This window comes from Mauremys reevesii, linkage group 6, assembly GCF_016161935.1.
Source record: "Mauremys reevesii isolate NIE-2019 linkage group 6, ASM1616193v1, whole genome shotgun sequence".
NCBI lineage: Eukaryota > Metazoa > Chordata > Testudines > Geoemydidae > Mauremys > Mauremys reevesii.
Window position 1 is genome coordinate 33938970 of NC_052628.1, and position 14340 is coordinate 33953309.

General features: G+C 40.9%; 1 long non-coding RNA gene across 1 annotated transcript in view; it reads right to left on the bottom strand.

Moving 5' to 3' along the window:
• Window positions 1-341: 341 nt before the first annotated feature.
• LOC120407791 overlaps window positions 342-14340 on the bottom strand; it is a 73877-nt gene continuing 59878 nt past the window's right edge. The window contains exon 3 of the long non-coding RNA XR_005600253.1: window positions 342-408. This is a non-coding gene — a long non-coding RNA (uncharacterized LOC120407791). The remainder of the gene's footprint in view (window positions 409-14340) is intronic.

Consider the following 14340-nt stretch of genomic DNA (forward strand, 5'->3'; position numbering starts at 1 on the left):
CAGAGCTCTGTAAAGAGGGGCTGATCATAATGACAGGAGTGTATAAAAAGGCAGCACCTGCATGACACTAAGCTGACTTATACTTGCATGTACAGGGAAAGAGCACACCTTGCTTTGCAGGAATCTACAAATTACAATTAATTGCACTGGTATGAAAAATTTGAAGCTCTATCATCCCCTATATCTGCAATTACAATAATTGTGAGAGAGAGCTGCAAATTAAACCCCAAACAACCCTGAAGGACCTGGTTCTGTAGTTCTACTGTACTACCAATTCAGAAGTGCTAACAAAAAAGTCTTTATACACAGCTCAAAAAGCCCTGTAAACTGAAAAGACAGACCTGTATGTTCTTTGTGGAGTCAAGCAATTTCCCAGAAAGGTTTCCAGTTTTACAGTTGGCTTTTGTACTGAAAAGAAAAGAAAGATAGTAACCTTTAAAGTGAGTGACAGCCGCCCGCAAACCTAATACTGTGTGAAAACATATTCTATTACATATTGCATCATACTGTGGTGTAATTTATTGTACAATATTAGTTTCTGTTGACATGAAGTATTTTTACTTTACCAAATCAAATAACGGACAGTTTCATAATGAGAAAACATTTTTCACTAGTGAAAAATATAATTGTATTTTAACGACTTGGCCCTGGTTCTTGGGTTCAGCTGAGCAGGACTAGTGGGGACAGGAGAGGAGAAAGGTGACTTTACATCAGAGTGACATCACCTGGGATTTCCCTGGCAGGCAGAGAATTCCCAGATAGCCCATTAGACTGGATTTATGACCCCTCTGCAGCACTAGAACAAAGGGGATGTAGCAGGGCTGAGAATCTGGTCCTTTATCCTGATCAGTATTATTTGCTGGATAAATATTGTGATCCAGTGGCTGGGGAAGGGATTGGGAGACATAACCCTTGGGTTTTAGTCCCATTTCTGCCACTGAATTGTAGTATGAACTTTGACATGTCTCTTAACCGCTCCGTGCCTCAGTTTCTCCTTGTGTAAAATGTAGATAATATTTACCTTAGACCTTTGTAAAAAGCTTTGAAATCTATGGATGAAAAGGGATCTCTCAGTGCTATGGATTATCATCATGATTACTATTACTGCAGATATTAGATATGACATAGACAATAAGTGAGTTATCGGGACAGAAACCTTAGAAGCTCACATGTGAGATGAGTCAACAGTGGTCACATGGCAGAGGAGCTTTTGCAAGAAGCCATTTCAGTAACATATCACATGAGGAAAAACCTTAAATTGAGGTGGAAGAGAAAGAATGTAGAACAATATGAGAGTGTCTGGACTATTTTATCCTTTTAAAAAAATACTCCAATACCTGAAAGAATTAATATACATTTATTGTCACAATATTTGAAGCTTTAAGAAAGACACAAAGAAACTGAACGTAGTTGTCTACAACTATTTATTTATTTCATCCAACAGCATGTGCTGGTAGCTCATGTTTCTACAACACAAGTGCTGTCCAGCTGCAGGCATTGCATGAATGTGAATATAGGGCCAATCAAATTCAAATGTAAAGTTTACTGCTGGAAATGGACTGGTCACAGTTCAGAACTAGCTCTGCCTCTGACCCCTCTCAGTCTGAGTGCAATCCCCACAGACGTTAGGCCTCCTGTCTTCACCACCCTGAGGTGGAATCTCATGATTCTCCCACTCTCAGACCAAGGCCCCCGGGTTTGCTCAACAGGCCCAACTGGATTCAGCTGCACTGCAAGACTTCCCTTCAGGAGCTATGACCAGAGTGAACCCCAAAACAGCATCTTCAAAAGAAAGTATTGTTTAATCTTGAGGAAAAGAATCAAAGCATATCAAGACAGCAGTTCTTAACACAACAAGCAGTCTACATGACTATGTGTTACCTAAACTTAGGTTGGCCTAGCTAGTCGCAGGTACCTCACTTCTGGGTCCAGGGGAACAGTCTGAACCCCTGCAATCTCTGTGTCTCTCTCTCCTGAGCTCAGGTTTTCATTTGCTCCAAAGTTCTTGTTACAGTTTTCCCACCTGAATTCCACCTCCACTTCCCCTGAACTCACCAGGGCCAGAAGTGAACTTCAAAGGGACTGACACTGGCATTGACCCATTATCAGTGAATGGTGCTATCCGAAGCATATGGTTTCCCTTCCCATTTGTTGTCCTCTTCTGTTGGAATTAGCTCTTTTGTAATCATGTACTCACCAACACAAGCATAACCAAGCAAATAGATGAACATATAATATTCATAAAATACAGGCATCTTTCACATCCTTCATAGACTGCATGTGAGATTCTTATGTGTTTACAGTTATTTCAGAAATAGGTACTAAAAGGTAAGCTCCTAAAACCATCCACATTTTCAGAAGGCCTGAGTATCCAGCACCTCTCATTGACTTTGGGCTACGTGATCTGCTTACCCACAGTCACACAGCATGTCAGCGGCAGGGGTGGGAACAGAAGGCAGAACTCCTGACTCCCATCCTGTGCTCTAACCACTAAGCTGTGGTTCCTCCTCACAATAGAAACTATGTAACTTTACAAAGAAAGGAACTTCCAAATGAGACAAAAGCATGGACACAGAAGAACTTTAGGTCACTCCTGTCTTTCCCAGCTTTGTATCTCGATATTTTATAAACAGTCTAGAACTAGGCCAACATTTTTAGCCAAAATGTTTTGTTTCACTGAAAAATGCAGATTTGAGTCTACCTCATATTCATGTCAAATTTACCTATTGTTTCAGTCAAGCTCAACTTCACCCACAAAAAAACCCAAAACAAACAACTGGAAACATTTCATTTTGATTTTTTTCAGTTTGAAATGACTTATTTTTTAAATGTACTTCAATTTTATTTTTAACATTTTTTAAATTTTTTTTAAAAGTTTGAAAACTGAACATTTGGGTTGACCTGCACATATTTGTAGACATTTTGGTTCACCAAAAATTGAAAAAAAATGTTTTTGAAACAGCCATCTAACTGAAAAATAAATCAGTTATTCACTCAGATTTCAAACAGCCTGGCTCAATTTCATTTGGTTCATTTTCATTTAACAATATGGAGCATTGGATCTAATTTATGCTATTGGCCAACATACCTGTGATGTGATTGATTCTGCACTGCCTTTTGTAGTCAGGATTGTAAAAAATCTGAATAGCAGAATTTTACTCCTACGTTGCACAGAGGTGGGTGATTACCCAAGGTGCAAGGCAGTTGCGAATCAGGGCCTTTTTCTGTAATATACTACTTGGAAACAGTGGGGATTTATATCTGTCAATGGTGAAAGTAAAGAATCTAGGTTGTGCTGCAAAGTGCTGCAGGTGAATACATGAAATTCACATTTTCTGCTACTAAAGTCAGCCATGGATAAGTGTAGTTTCCCCATTCCATTCTAGGTATTAAAGAAGAAAGACATACAAATAGAAAAACAAAAGGAACGTGCTTTTTTAGGATAATACATTACTGCTAAAAGCCACTGGCTCCACCCTCTGCTGAAGACCTACTGAAGACTTCAGCTGAGTCAATAAAGTACTTTTGAATAGGTTCTATTCTTTTGCAAGCAGAACCCAATGCTCTAAGCAGCATATCCCATTACACAGGACCAGATTGTAACTTGCAACTTTTTTTTTATCAACAGGAGCAATTAGGCATTTGCTATGTACCTTTTTTAAAAAAATGAAAGCTGTATGTAAACCCATCCCAGAATTGCAAGTGTGACATTGTCTTTCATCAGTTCATCAATGTTAATTGGTCTGATCTGGAACCACTGAAATCCTTTTATGGTTGGACAAATACTTTGAGCCTCCCTGAACCCAGGGGTTTCCTCCCAATGTTCCCATCAGGTCTGAATATAGACGAGATTTTTAAAAGAAACCTTCCACTTCATTGGATACTCACATAGACTAGTCATGCTCTAGAGGGTCCTAGTGGACTATTGCAATAAAATTTTCAAATGGCTTCTTATTACTGCATGTGCAAACTACAAATTATTCCATGAAGACTGGGCAGTTACACATGCAAGTACATATTTGTACAAGTGAAATGTGCATGAAACCAAGCTGAGCCTTTTGTTAATTTGACCCAAGAGTCTTTCCTTAGCATGTTTTTTTCCTCCAACCTTGCTGTTACTGGCATCTTGATCATTCCTGCAGTATTTAGGAGAACCTGACATGCTCATCAAACCTGTAGCATGTAATTAACCTCACCTAGGAGAGCTGACAGCTCAGTGTGCTTTAGGCATAACTCAATAGTGATAAGAAAAGCAAGCCTTTGATTTTGTTACTTGTCTTACTCTAAAGCAGGCTTCTCTCTGATGCTTTAATATAAAAAAAAATCTTGAGCTCAAAAAACTAGGGCTTGTTAGAAAATGGAAGACATTTTCCACTGATTTCTTTCCCGGGGGGGCAGGTAGAGGCGTGAGCTCCAAATGACCCTTTTAAAATTTTCCAAGTGACTCTGCCATCAACAATGAGGTAGCTTCTTAAAACAAGTGATGCTACCTGCACTTAAAGATATGGTTAATTCATAGACTTGGAAATTAATAACAAAGTATAATACTATTTAGAGAATATTGCACTTATTATTGACCACTGACCAGAGAGTTGGGTGTGGATGGGGCTCTGCTTTTCTCTATTAATAATATATAAATCAGATTTCTGTAATATCACACAAGGAAAAAATGTAATTTAACCAGCTCTCATTGTCACCTTCCACCAGCTGTATAGTTGCTGTGGTTTGTTAGAGGGGATTACTTATCACCTTTTGTCACATCTATAAAATAAAGAAGCCCTTTTCCCCCTTGACTTTCTAAAAGGGGCAATATTTATATTGCACCTGATATATTACAAGATTCAAGGGAGAGGATAAACTTGGCCAGCAAGTCTCCACAAATGGTTCATCACCCTTGCAAATGGTTGGCAAATTTCCATACTGTTCCCTTTGCAGTGAAAAGTAACTTGCTTTGGAGCAACTCATTGTGTTTGCCGCCTTCTTCACAGGAGGGAATCAAGAACTCTGAACAAGAAGAATCAGAGTAGTTACCCTCTATAGCTGCATACATCAAAGGTAGTAGTACTTAATGATGCATGGAGGTACAAATAGTAAATATCATAAGAACCCAAGAATGTCCATGCTGGATCAGACCAATGGTTCATCTAGCCCACTATCTTGTTGTGACATTATCTGATTAAAATATGAGCATGTAGATCATTGTTGCAACTATTGTTATATATTTGCAACAAATCTTGTATAAAATGTGGCATGTAAGATGTCTATGAAAAGGTTATGATTTGCTGGTTATGATTATGCTATCTGTCTGCATGTATCACTTTTGTATTTGAAGTTATGAATATTGGCTCTATATCTGAATTTCAAATGTTTGCTCCTGGAGTAACACCCACAAGGTAGTTAGCCAGCACATCTTGGAGGGACTATTCAAATTGAGTGGCCCATCAAAAGGACACTTAACTCACAGTGGACTGTGGGAGACACCCATCTACCCTGAGTGGACTGTCATGTAAATGTGCTGTTTGGAGTATGTTTAATGACTGAGCAAGATTGGGCATAGACATGTGACTCGCCCATGTGACTCCAAACTCCCATCTTTTACCTGTAATTTTCCACTAGCTGTGCTGAGGTTTTTGTTTGAAACAATGGGTTTCCTTCCACATGGCAGAAGATATAAAAGGCCCTGGAAACCCCTCTATTTTGACTCTTTCCTGCTCAAACTTCTGGAATATGAACCTATACTAATGGGAGCATTTTAACCAAGGAACTGAGGTCCTTCCAATGATTTGGAAGCAACCAGAGACTTATCAAGCCAGCAGTTTATTCCATCACTGCTACAAGCCTGAACCAAGAACTTTGCAATTACTGTATGTATTTCATTCCTTTAGCCAATTTTAACTCTCACCTTTTTTTCTTTCTTTTTATGATTAAACCTTTAGATTTTAGATACTAAAGGACTGCCATCAGCATGATTTTTGGGTAAGATCTACATTATATATTGACCTGGGTGTGTGGCTGGTCCTCTGGGATCAGAAGAACCCTTTAGTTGATGAGACTGGTTTTAACGAACCCACTCACCTTTAAATTCAATGTTTTCAGTGGTAATACAAGGACTGGAATGCCGGAGAAAACTGCTTTTATGACTTCTTGTTAGCCAACGTGGTGAAACTGAAGTTTACTTTTGCTGCTGGTTTGGTATATGCTCTGGGGGATTAGCCACCAGTCTTGGGGTATATCTGCCCTATTTCTCAGCAGTCCGTCCTGAATTTGGCATCCTCAGTTGTGACTCACTGAGGCACGGTTACACTTGTCTTCCCACAATGGCCAGTGCCAAGTGCTTCAGAGGGAATGAACAGAACAGGAAAATTATTGAGTGATCCACTCCTTGTCACCCAGCCCCATCTTTTAACAGTCAGAGGTTTATGGACACCTGGGGTTCCATCCCTGACTATCTTGGCTAATAGCCATTGATGGACCTATCTTCTATGAACTATCTAATTCTTTTTTTAACCCTGTTGTACTTTTAGCCTTCACAACATCCCATGGTAATGAATTCTACAGGTTGACTGTGCATTGTGTAAAGATGTACTTCCTTATGTGAGTTTTAAACATGCTGCTTATTCATTTCATTGGGTAGCCCCTGATTCTTGTGTTATATGACGGGGTAAATAACATTTCCCTATTCACTTTCTCCATACCATTCTGATTTTATAGACCTCTATCATATCCCCCCTTAGTTATCTCTGTTCTAAGATGAACAGTCTGAGTCTTTTTTAATCTCTCCTCCTGTGGAAGCTGTTTCATACCCTTAATCATTTTTGTTGCCCTTCTCTGTATCTTTGACAATTCTCATATATATTTTTTGAGATGGAGCAACCAGAACTGTATGCAATATTCAAGGTGTGAGCGTACCATGGTTGTATATAGTGGCATTATGATATTTTCTTGTCTTGTTATCAATCCCTTTCCTAATGGTTCCTAACATTGTTAGATTTTTTGACTGCTGCTGCACACTGAGCTGATGTTTCAGAGAACTATCCACGATGACTCTAAGATCTCTTTCTTGAGTAGTAACAGCTAATTTAGACCACATCATTTTGTGTATATAGTTGGGTTTAGATTTTCCAATATGCATTACTTTGCACTTACCAGCATTGAATATCATCTGCCATTTTGTTGTCCAGTCACCTTTATAACCCTTTGCAGTCAGCTTTGGCCTTAACTATCTTGGGAAATTTTGGATCATCTGCAAATTTTGCCTCCTCAATGTTCACCCCCTTTTCCAAATAATTTATGAATATATTGAAAAGCACAGGTCCCGGTACAGTTCATTGTGGGACCCCACTATTTACCTTTCTCTGTTGTGAAAATTGACTATTTATTCCTACCCTTTGTTTCCTATGTTTTTTAACCAGTTACTGATCCCTGAGAGGACCTTTCCTTTTATCCCATGACTACTACTTTGCTTAAGAATCTTTGGTGTGGGACCTTGTCACAGGCTCTCTAAAGGTCCAAGAATGCTATATCAATTGTATCACCTTTGTCCACATGCTTGGTGACTCCCTCAAAGAAGTCTAACAGATTAGTGAGGCATTATTTTCCTTTACAAAAGCTGAATTGACTCTTCCCCAACAAATCAGGTTCAATTGGGATAATTCTGTTCTTTACTATCATTTCGACCAATTTGCCTGGAACTGAAAATAGGCTTACTAGGTTGCCAGGATTGTCTCTGGAGCCCTTTAAAAAAAATCAGCATTACATTAGCTATCTTCTAGGCATCTGGTACAGAGGTTGATTTAAGCAATAGATTATATAGCACAGTTAGTAGTTCTGCATTTTCATAGTTCAGTTCCTTTAAACCTCAGTTGAACACCACTGGTGACTTTTTAGTCTTTAATTTATCAGTTTGTTCCGAAACCATGGGCAGGGATGGTGTCCCTAGCCTCTGTTTGCCAGAAGCTGGGAATGGGTGACAGGGAATGGATCACTTGATGATTGCCTGTTCTGTTCATTCCCTCTGGGGCACCTGGCATTAGCTACTGTTGGAAGACAGGATACTGTGCAAGATGGACCTTTGGTATGACCCAGTATGGCCTTTCTTATGTTTTTATGTTCTCCACTACTGAATCTGGGACAGTTCCTCAGACTCATCACCTAAACAGACTGGCTCAGGTGTGGGAATATCCCTCATACTCTCTGCAGTAAAGACCAATGCAAAGAATTCATTCATCTTCTGTGCAACAGCCCTGTCTTCCTTGAGTGCTCCTTCAGCACCTTGATCGTCCAGTGGCTCCTCTGATTGCTTGGCAGGCTTCCTGCTTCTGATGTACTTAAACACTCTTTTGCTGTTAGTTTTTTGTGTCTTTTGCTAGTGCTGTTCAAATTTTTTTTTGGCCTGACTAATGACACTTTTAGACATGACTTGCCAGAGTTTATGTTCCCTTCTATTTTCCTCAGTAGGATTTGACTTCCAATTTTTAAATGATGCCTTTTTGCCTCTGACCACCTCTTTCACTCTAATATTTAGCCATGGTGGCATTTTTTTGGTCCTCTTACTGGTTGCTTTGATTTAGGGTACATATTTAGTTTGAATTATGGTGTTTTTAAATAGTTTCCATGTAGCATTCAGCTGTTTCACTCTTGTGACTATCCCTTTTAATTTACAGTTAAGCAGTTTCCTCTTTTCTGTGTAGTTCCCCTTTTGGAAGTGAAATGCTATTGTGGTGGGTTTCTTTGGTAATTCCCCCCACCCATGAAGGATGTTTAATTTAATTACATTAGGTTGCTATTGCCAAGTGGTTCAAGTATATTCACTTTTGACCAGATCCTGTGCTCCACCAAGGACTAAACCAAGAATTGCCTCTCCCATTGTGGGTTCAAGGACTAGCTGCTCCAAGAAGCAGTCATTAATGGTTTTCAGTCAACTAAATTCTCTTTGTTTTACTTCCATGTAATCCCATTTACTTCAGCAGGGGATATAATAAGAGAATATTTGGCCCAAGTAATTCAATTTAATATGGCTTGGTTCTTGAATACCTAGAAACCCAAGATTTGTTTCTGTGCAACATACAAGACATTGTCAAGCCTTTATTCTCTGACATGACTAGGATAGATGCTCGTCTGTAGCAGAAAACCAATAACGTGCTTCCCCCCAAAAAAGAAAGAAAAATATTTCTTTAAACTGCTGATGCACTATGACATTGTGTCATATTGTATTAGGGAACTTTCCATAAGCCACTTCTTCATGCATGTTAGATCCAGTCTGCAATAGGCTTGGAACTAGAATGGGCCACATACTTCGGAGCATTGATTTCAGTTCCATGTGGCTTTTCAGTATGACCCAGTTTGTACCCCTGAGTCCTGACATGGACAGTCATTTGTGGCATAAATATTTGGGGAATGGTCAGTCTTTGTACACATATCCATGTGAGTACTTGTGTGCAAAGAAGAGTAAGCAGAGCCAGATTGTTATTTGAAAGCTGTTTTAGAATGTAATAAGTGATTGGTATTCAAAAGATAGCTGAGTCAATTGGGGATGGAGCAGCATGTCACTGATGAGACTGAACTGAATCCCTCCAAACTCTTTTCTTACTGTGAGGGTTTCTTATAATCCCTCATCTGAGGCCCAAACCTGCTCTCAACCAAATCAAAGGAAAAACTCCTACTAACTTGAATGATGCAGGATCAAAATGCCATCTGCTCTAGCATTTAAACACCAGGTAGCTGGAAGGAAAGCAACCAATCACTGTATTCCAGGAGGCTATAATTTTTCTACCACCTGCCTGCTGTTTATGATAACATCAGAATATAAAATTATGACACCTGGACTTATACTGAGTGTAGCGAAAAAAATAATAAATATAACCCACTGCAGTTTTAAATATCTTTTTGGATTTTAGCAGTGAATATGAGTGTGATCATTTACATTCATGAAATTTTAGACTCCCTTCTGTGAGAGGTATTTGTATGGGCCCCTTTAATGTAGTATGTGAATATCTCACAGTCTTTGCATGTTCATCCTCACAACACTCCTGTATAGTCAGAAAGTGCTATTCCCCCCAACCCCAACTCAACACATGGGGAACTGAGGCACAGAAAGGCTAAGTGACTTGCCCAAGGTCACACACAAACTCTGTGGCAGAACAATGACTTGAACAAAGTCTCCCACTGCCTAGGTTAGTTCCCTAGCCACTAGACAATCCTTCTCTCCTAGAACAGAGTTACAGTGATCAGAACAGGCTCAAAAAGGGTTTTTTTTGGTATCTAGAGAGAACAAAATCTTCAAGGGACAGCCTTTGTTCTTGCCAGAGCAGACTATCATAATAGGAATGATCCCAAAAGGCTGGGAAAATGTATTTTATAGGAGAATTAGTAAGTAGTTAAACACAGGTACGAACGTCATCAAGTTAAAACAAGATGATGCTGATACCAATGCCTGAGGCATTTCAGCTGGACCAAGAGAGTCATGCAAAGGTGACAATTAAAGAAGCTGATATTAAGGAAGAACAAACACTTTAATTTTAAAAGGAGAAAGTGTCTCCATAGAACATAATTTGTAAACAGTGCATGTAGATAACGTGATTTAAAACCATAGCATGACTTTTCTGTAGCCCATGCTTTTCTTAATAAATATAAGACCAAGTGTCACAGTTTTTTATTCTGTAGTTATCATGAACAGCAGGCAGTTGGTAGAAAAAGTCTAGCAGTGGCAGTGATTAGATGCTTTCCTTCAAGTTACAGGACTCAGATGAGAGACCATAAGACCCAAAAGAAACCCTCATGCTTCTCAAAACTAAAGAGCTGGATTCTCCATTCCCTTGCACTGTGTATGATCATTTGCACCTGTACAAAGTGGGTGTAAATGGTCTGGCAGCATTTGACATTCATTTTGCATCGGAGTGAATGGACAACACAAGGTGCAAGGTGGAGGAGAATGAGTAGCTAACTGCTACTGCAATATTTATAACACATACTGGCTGGTTATTTCTAGAAACTCATCTTATCCAGCAATTCCAAAACTTCCTAGAACTGCTCTATTGATAACATGATGGCATTGCAAGAACCGCAGCTTTATGTTATAATGGCACCTGGAGAACTGTTCCCTTGCTATCATAGGAATACCACAAGGGCAGCATATGTACACAACAGAATCTCAAAATGCACCTTATCTTGAACTGAACAATCACTGAAACAGAGACATCCCAAACTAGGCAGAATCTGGGGGAAATGGTTTAGTTTCAAAACAAAACAGAATTTTTTTTCCTCAACGAAATGAAAAACAGAAAAGATGTTGTTTAACCTTCCAAATGTTGACACACAATGTTTTCTAAACACAACGTCCATTCAAATCAAAATGTCAAAACAGTTTGTCATGGCTAGCCGTGCCTGGGTGCCCTCCACTGGCAGGTGAAACAGAACAGGTGCATCTCCTCATTTTTCCCCCTTCAGAGTCCCCAGTTGCTCCAAGGCAGCTTTCTTGCCTAATAATACCTCTGCTCAGGGCTGGTTTATTACCAAAAACATAGTGCAAATCATCCATAATAAAATTTCTCAAACATAATCCATTAACACCCATTGTGCGGGTACTCCTTAAAAAAATCACACATCCTCTTGTCCATCGACATAGCACACACCACATTCAGGCATCTTTCACCATATCTAGCTCTATGTTGAGTCTCTTCTGTCCTCCTGCCAGGACAGCCATCCCAGCCCTTCCAAATAGAGTGCAACCTTGTTCTTCCTAGTGGGAACCCCCAAAGCCTCTCTGCTGGGAGATCAGTCTTACCAGAGGAGCATCCCTCACTCTCTCTGGCCCTCCTGTTCCTCTGGGTTCAGCACTACAGCATGGACATGTCTGCTGTTCCCCTGCCTGTAACTTATTCCAGCCCTCAGCTTCAGCTCTCCCATTTCAAGTCAGCAGGCAAGTCTCTCTGTTGCTCTCCAGCCTTCAGTCTTCTCTGGCCCTGGCTCTCTGGCTTGGGGAGGTCAGCTAGCAAAACTCTCTTGCTGCTCGCCTGCCTTCAGCCCTCACCTAGGAGACACCAACAGTCTTCTGGCTTTAACAGCCAATCTTTCACTTCCAGCCAGCTCTCACCTACCCTTCTCCTGACTGATTCAGATAACTCTGACTCACCAGGTCTCTCTTCTCTCTAAGGCCCAGGTGCTCTCTTTTAAGCCCAACTGAGGTCAGTTGATGAGTTACAAGCAGGGGCGGCTCTAGGCACCAGCAAAACAAGCTGGTGCCTAGGGCGGCAAAATGTAGGGGGCGTCCCCTGCCGGGGGTGGGCGGCAGGCTGGGCCGGCGGACCTGCCGCAGTCATGCCTGCGGGAGGTCCACCGGAGCCCCAGGACGACTGGACCTGCCGCAGGCATGACTGCGGAGGGGGCGCTCATCCCGCGGCTCGGCTAGACCTCCCGCAGGCATGACTGCGGCAGCTCAAGCAGACCCGCCGGACCCGCGAACCGTCCGCAGCCGCGGGAGGTCCAGCCGAGCCACGCGGGACCAGCGGACCCTCTGCAGTCATGCCCGCGGGAGGTCCGCTGCTCCCGCGGCTCCGGGGCGCCTCCCGCGCATGACTGCTTGGGGCGGCCAAAAACGTAGAGCCACCCCTGGTTACAAGTGCCCCGGCCTCCTCCCTCTTAAAGAGCCAAAGACAGTTCATTTCAAAAGTGTTAACATGGACTTATTTTTAAAAAATCAGCTGAAACTATTTGCCAAATTCAGCCTGAATTTGTGAATAGTTTTTTGTAGCCCTGAAAAATGCATTTAACAGCAATATTTACATTTGCCGGAAATAAATAAATAAATAAATCACCCAGCTCTATTCTTAAACTTCATTTTAAATTTAGAGGTGTATGTAATTGCTTGTCCCAAATAAAAACTGGTGAAACATCTCAGCTGACTACAAGGAATACATGATTTAAATTCTGACTGTTCACAGAGAAATTGGAAAGTATGTTGGGGAGAGGAATTCTAAGATGTAAATTATCTCCAGAGGAGTACTGCCAAATTGCTCTTGTCTATTGCCAACGGTGTTACTATTGTTAATGGTGTTGTTATCAGTGTAATTTTTTTTTCCATTCAGAGCTAGATAAGAGTTATGGGAATATGCTGAAATTAGTCATGCTCATCCCTCACAGAATGGAATGAGTGCTCTTTTTCCAAGAGATATAGCCATGAAATCTCACAGGTTCTCAGATATTACCTCTGTTTGCTTAAATTGTCATAAGCGTGGAAGAGAAGTATGAAATGGGCTACTGAATAATCCACAGCTGCATAATCCACCTATCACAACCATGAGAAGAAAATATTAGAAGTACTTGTCCTCTGTGCTCCACCTGGGAAGACCTATGAATGTTTCCAAAGCCTGTCTAGCTAAAAGGAAGTTATACTATCGATTCCAGTCCCTTGAAAGTTTGGCCAGGAGAATGACAAGGAGTTTGGAACACCACCACAGTGGCTCTTTTGTGCCACTGTTTCACATCTCATTGTATATGGCCACACCCTATAATTATGTCTTTCAATACTTTTCTGAGTTATTAGGAAAGTTATTGGATATTAGGAAACACTTTTTCACTAGGAGGGTGGTGAAGCACTGGAATAGATTACCTAGGGAGGTGGTGGAATCTCCTTCCTTAGAGGTTTTTAAGGGTTGGCTTGACAAAGCCTCGGCTGGGATGATTTAGTTGGTGTTGGTCCTGCTTTGAGCAGGGGATTAGACTAAATGACCTCCTGTGGTCTCTTCCAACCCTAATATTCTATGATTTCATGAGTTACTTCAATACTGCATCTTGGCAGGGGGGTAGACTAGATGACCCTTGCATTCCCTTCTAACCTTATGATTCTATGATTCTAATAAACAGCTGGATTAAAGGATAGTCTCAGTAGAGATAGAGTTTTGGCAGTTCCAAGTTGACTCCTACCCTCAGCCACCTGATTAGATGATCAAAGAGGGTGATCTGCCAGAATGGAAGTGATTGAGTAGGAAGCTAGAGGACTAGAGGACAAGCCATTGGAATTAGGCAGTCTGCTCACATAACATATTGATGATAAGAAATAAAGGGGAGGATGGAGATGAGCTGACAGCTAGAAGGAGGAGGGTGTGTGTGTGTCTGACTATCACTTTTGTATATGGGAAACCCCCATGTACTTGAATGAAGGGAAGAAGTCAGAGAAGAGAGTAACTGATGTTAAAAGAGGGGAGGAATTTGGGAGGGAGGTTAGGAGGTGCGAGGAAGTTGACAAATCATGGTGTCTGACGTCTGGAGTAGCTTGGAGATTTCAAAGTAGGGTACAGGATTGAAAGAGGGGAGAAGGGTGAAGGAGGGAAGCAAAGAGTGGTG